This window comes from Neophocaena asiaeorientalis, unplaced genomic scaffold, assembly GCF_003031525.2.
Source record: "Neophocaena asiaeorientalis asiaeorientalis breed wild unplaced genomic scaffold, Neophocaena_asiaeorientalis_V1.1 scaffold60, whole genome shotgun sequence".
NCBI classification, from domain to species: Eukaryota; Metazoa; Chordata; class Mammalia; order Artiodactyla; family Phocoenidae; genus Neophocaena; species Neophocaena asiaeorientalis.
In genome coordinates, this window is record NW_020173721.1 from 706,355 (window position 1) to 712,354 (window position 6,000).

The following is a 6,000-nucleotide window of genomic DNA, read 5'->3' on the forward strand; positions in this document are numbered from 1 at the left end:
AGCGGCCATGGCTCACGGGCCCAGCCGCTCCGCGGCATGTGGGATCTTCCCGGACCGGGGCACGAACTCGCGTCCCCTGCATCGGTAGGTGGACTCTCAACCACTGCGCCACCAGGGAAGCCCACCTAACTATTTTCTGATGATCGTACTCACATTTGTCTGCCTCTGTGATAACTGTCTGTACAGCGGCCAAGCAGTTAGAAGTTACTGAAGTCCTGTCTCTTACCCTTTTGCTTCTAGAAGTCTTCTTTCTTGGGCTCCCTTTACTGTGAAATTTAGTAACATCTTTGGTCAGATAGATTTCACAGCAGATCCCCAAATCCTGCTTCGTGGTGCCAGGTCCACCAGAAATTCTACTCATTTTCAGACCACTGCTGTCTCTGGTGGTCCCCGGTAGAAGCTCTGTGTGACATTCAAGGGGAAAGTAGTATGTCCTCCAATTACTCATCCTCCAGATGAGGGAGAGGTTCTCCCATGCAGGAGCCCATGGCACGTATGTAATGGAGGAAAAACATGATCGGCAAACTATCCTCCCGCCTCTTCCATCTTTACGAACTTGGTGGGCTCTCTGTTCCCCTTCCCTAAGCCCATGACATTTCACCGTGAGTCACCTCTCACCTGCCCATCCAAAGCTACTTTCCAGAAAACCCCAATAAAGTCTTTGTTATGGGCTGCAAAAGATCAATTTGTATGTACAGATGTTTCTCTTCCTCAGGATATTTGCATGATTGCAGGGGACCAGGCGCCTGTTCCAATTGAAACAGAAAAATGACCTAATTAGGAAATGGATTCTCATAATCAGTTGATTAGATTCCTGATTTCCCTTTATTAACCCAGTTTATGTCTTTAGGAAGGTTATACACACTCTTCTAGAACCTGTTTACCTTTTTAAGAAATCTTTGCACTAACAGCTACGTAATTTCAGTCGAAGTGTAAAATGTGTTCTGGCCGATAACTCTCCTATTGGAAACTCCTCTGTGCAGCTACTTGCCTCTGAAACGGTTGAGAACCAAGAGATTAACTAGTAACAATTATATATAAATTGTAAAAGCTTCGTCAAGATATCCAAGCGTATTATTTAGAGGAGAGAAAAGACACTTGAGCTCTCACTCTAATCCAACCAGACTGGCTAGTTTTTAAATTTTTTAATTCAAAAAATGTGAATAAAAAGGATCATAAAAGTCATAGCAGATTATAAGTCACAAGAGAAAGAGCTGCTTTTAGAAGCAGGCCCAAAGACAGCTGAGAAAAATGGTCCTGTCTCTCAGGACAAGAAGATGCAGAAACATACAGCTCAAAAAGCACAGCCCTCCAGGCCTGTGTGGGATGAAAGCAGAGGGTCCAGTAGCCAAGAGGGCAACCCCAGCTCTGAGCCCCAGGTCTGGGCCAGCAGGGGGAACCAAGGCGGGAGAGGAGACTGGAACAGATCCCAGCCACAGACCCCAGGCAGAGGGGAGAGACCCCGGCACGCAGGAAGTCCCTGACAGACACCCGGGCCCTGCAGGACAAGGCAGGAGTTCAGGACAAAGCTCCCTTAGGATGCTGGGAAGAGCAAAGCCAGCCCAGACTGGAAGGAACGGCACCGCGCAGGACTCGGGAAGGACTGAAACAAGAGAGCACGTGATCATGACCTACCTGGTACGAGAGCTTGGAATAGGGCCCAAGTCAGAGCTGCTCCAAGTGAACAGTGGTTCTGCAAGGGCTGAGTTCCCCCAGCCAATATCCTTAAACTGCCCATGAGGACAAGACAGCCAGGTAGGGCACGCGATACTAATGGATTTTCATAATAGTGCCCTGGAGTCATCGAGAAGGAGAAATTCCACCACTCAGCCATAAAAAGAATAGAATCTTACCATTTGCAGCAACATGGATGGACTTGGAGGGCATTATGCTTAGTGAAATAAGACAGAGAAAGACAAATATTGTATGATATCACTTATATGTGGAATCTAAAAAGCACAACAAACTAATGAATATAACAAAGAAGCAGACTCAACAGATACAGAGAACAAACTCGTTGTTACCAGTGTGGAGAGGGAAGAGGGGAGGGGCAGTACAGGGGTAGAGGATTGAGAGGTACAAACTCTTAGGTATAAAATAAGCTACAAGGATATATTGTACAACACAGGGAATATAGCCAATATTTTATAATAACTGTAAATGGAATATAACCTTTAAAAATTGTGAATCACTGCATTGTATACCTGTAATTTATATAAACTTACACAGCAACCATACTTCAATTTAAAAAATAAAAATAAACTACTGAAAATAAAAGAAATATTAAGCTTAGAGAGGCACAAAAAATATATTGGTATGGAAAGATCTGAACTATATATAATGCAATTTTTTTAAAGTGAATAAAAAGGATTACCTTCACCCAAAAAGTACCCATATTGTGCTATTATTGTTAATATGTCCATCACCAGACAAGTACAAGAGGACAGACACCAAAGTGTTGGCACTGTTATCTCTGGGATTGGGGTAGTTTTAATTTTTGTCTTATTTGCTTATCTCTATTTTACAATTTTCTACAACATGTACCTTGTATGTAATAAAAGTGATAAAGGGTAAAAGAAGGTAGTGACATTGGCAGTGCATTTTAAGTATTTCCATGTAAAAGATTAGAACTGTTTTTAAAAACCCTCATCTAGAAATCCTGGTGATCTGATGTGATTCATGCTTCTAGGAACCCCAGAAGCTGAGATTTTTCCTTTACCTATGAAATGAGAGCCTCCATCTAAACCACCAGGTGACAGAAACTTTCTATACTGCTGTCTCCTGCAATATTTTAGCTTGTTCTTATAGGAGAATGTTAAATTTCCTTTGATCAGGAGCTCAAAGAGCCCTAATTAGATTTACTCCAATGGTGTGAACTCTTCAGCATTAAGAGCTGTCTGTGACCTCTTTTCTCTTTACCAATAGGGTATCGAAATCAGCAGAGTCCATAGACGTCACTCAGGGATGTTTATCCTTTGACCAAAACCCAGAAGGGTTACATGAAGCCACAGCAATGATCCAAGAGCAGGGAAAGCTGCACATGTTTTAAAAAGTCAGGGGTTTCTGCACCTACACAAATCTGGGCAACTTCTCTGAGCTTCAGTTTCTTCTTCCTTTCCTGTTGCGTGAGGCCGCATGGAGATACAGCTTCAATTTTTCTGTCCTCTCTCACCCACTTCTTCAAAGGCAGAGTGTTTTAATTCTGTCATCCTCTCCAAAAATGCTAAATTTAAATATAGCAAATGGGCCCCCCAGATAAGGGTCTTAAAATATGCAGTAAATGACAAATCTTTCAAACATAAGGAACTCAAAGATTTTTTTTAATAGGTCTTTATTGGAGTATAATTTCTTCACAGTACTGTGTTAGTTTCTGTTGTACAACAGAGTGAATCAGCCATATGCATACATATGTCCCCATTTCCCCTCCCTGTTTAGCCTCCCTCCCACACTCCCTATCCCATCCCTCTAGGTCGTCACAAAGCACGGAGCTGATCTCCCTGCGCTATGAGGCTGCTTCCCACTAGCTATCTATTTTACATTTGGGAGAGTATATGTGTCGATGTGGCACATATATACGATGGAATATTTCTCAGCCATCAAAAGAAACGAAATTGAGGTATTTGTAGTGAGGTGGGGGGACCTAGAGTCTGTCATACAGAGTGAAGTAAGTCGGAAAGAGAAAAACAAATACTGTATGCTAACACATATACTTGGAATCTAAAAAAAAAAAAAAAATGGTACTGATGAACCTGGTGGCAGTGCAGGAATAAAGATGTAGACATAGAGAATGGACTTGAGGACTCTGGGAGGGGGGAAGGGGAAGCTGGGGCGAAGTGAAAGGAGCTCAAAGACTTTTAATCCAAAGGCCGATTCAATAATCTAAAACACTGCCCAGTCAGAGGTCAGAGAGTTGGGGATAAATCCAAACTAGCCCCAGTGGTTCTTATTTGTTCCACTGAACGTCTAGAGAAAGGAATTTTACTGGCTGTGGCTCATAAAATAACGGATACTCCATCCTTAGAAATACTTGCAGTTGGTTCAGATCAAATACTCCAGGGCTTGGACCCAACACCATGGCTGGGCTGTTTCCTTTTTGCAATAGCAGTGACAGATCACCATGTTAAAAACCTTGTAAAGTTTTTAAAGTTTTAGCAAAATACACTGCAACTCAAAGTGTGCTTATAGTGGTGATTGTGTCTGAGGTCTGTAGACATGTAGGGTAACAAAGGAGTTGAACACTGAAGAGTCAGTTGCTGTGTGCAGTTATTTGATGATTCTTTTTTTAAAATTTTTATTGTATATTTCAGTATAGTTGATTAACAATGTTGTGTTAGTTTCAGGTGTACAGCAAAGTTATTCAGTTATACATATACATGTGTCTATTCTTTTTCAAATTCTTTTCCCATTCAGGTTATTACAGGGTATTAAGCAGAGTACCCTGTGCTATACAGCAGGTATTTTGTGATTCTTTACCCAAAAAATCTGCCATGTGTATAAACTAAAATAACCAATATTCAAATAATTACAAATGTTTTTCAAACGTGGGCTTGTAAACAGCCTTGCTTGTTTCTGCCTCAGGACCTTTGCACATGTTTTCCTCCCTCTGCCCAATTCAGTGTCCAGTTATTTACATGCTGGCTTTCTCTTGTCTGTAAACTCTCACCTCAAGTCTCACCTTCTCAGAGAGATGTCTCTTGACCACATTATCTAAAGTATCTGTTCCCTCTGCCCCCACCAGTCCCTCTATCACATTTTCCTGTTTTAGTTTCTTCCTAGCTCTTCCTGCTGCCTAAAATTATCTTGTCCATTGCTTATGCATTGACTTCTGTCTCCCCCCACCAGACTGCAGGCACCTTGTCCCCCATGTCAATCTTGCTCCCTGCTGTACCTGTGGTACCTGGAATAGCGCCAGGCATGTGACAGGCCCTCAGTAAATATATGCTGAATGAATGATTCAACTTACCTTTCCCTTTGTTCCAGCATCTGTATTGCTGCCATATGGACCACATTCAGGCAAGGTCCCGTTCTTCCAGCCCTCTCCAGAGGACCTGAACATTCCTGGCGCTGGCCTGCAGCCCAAACCCTGCAGAGCTATCAGAGAGGGGAGGAGGGAAATCGTGATTTCTCCAGGCCTTGGAGCAGCACCAAGGATGATGGTGGACCTCAGTGTTTACTGGGGATATTCATCAGGGGAGGCTAACTCCGTAACACACGTCCCTGAAACCACTGTGGCTTAACTGCCCATCGGGGACCATATTTTGCAAACCACTGACCTAGTTCCACTTTCTGATTTTACAGACAAGGAAATGGAGCAGGGGCAGGGCAAGACGCCATGCCCACTTAGCAGCTGACTCAGGAAGAGAACCCGGCTGCCCTGACTTTCAGCAATTTCATATTCTCTCCTCCATCACTAGTTTACCTAGTTTCTGCCTATAAATGCACATCCAGGCTTTTCTCAGTAGTTACCAGTATTGCCAAGAACATTTTAAACATATTTTTCTCTGTGCTGATTGGGTAGATTGGTTTCTTCAGTTAGTGATGTCTTGCTCTTTTCTCCCTAAATGTGGAAAATTCCGACACAGCCTTGCTTTTGCTCTTGGTGAGATTAAGCTTTATGTTTTTCAACCTATGTTCGGTTTTATTAATGGAAACTTCCCAAGTGATCTCTACAACAACTTTTTATATTTTCTTGGCTTACGGATCCTACAGGTAGTGGTTCTACTGTTAGCTTAATGTTTTTAGAACAACCTATAACCAATACTTTTTGTGAACGCAGAAGGATTTTATTTACCTCTGAGCGTCTGGTCATGTTTTTTTGCTTTCTCTTTCTTGTACTTATCTTTCACCTTCTACAGAGTCATATTTTCTCTAATAATTTAGACCATTTGTTTTTCCTAATGGCAAAGTTCTCTTCTGGGCACTGAGGCTGCAGCACATCTGACATGGATGTGGAGCTGTATTCTGTACCCCTGGACTCTTTTTTTTTTTTTTTTTTTTTGG

General features: G+C 42.4%; 1 protein-coding gene across 2 annotated transcripts in view; it reads left to right on the forward strand.

Moving 5' to 3' along the window:
- Positions 1-6,000, forward strand: part of POU6F2 (POU class 6 homeobox 2) — a 356,161-nt gene that overhangs the window by 285,077 nt on the left and 65,084 nt on the right. The gene's annotated exons all lie outside the window — the stretch shown is intronic.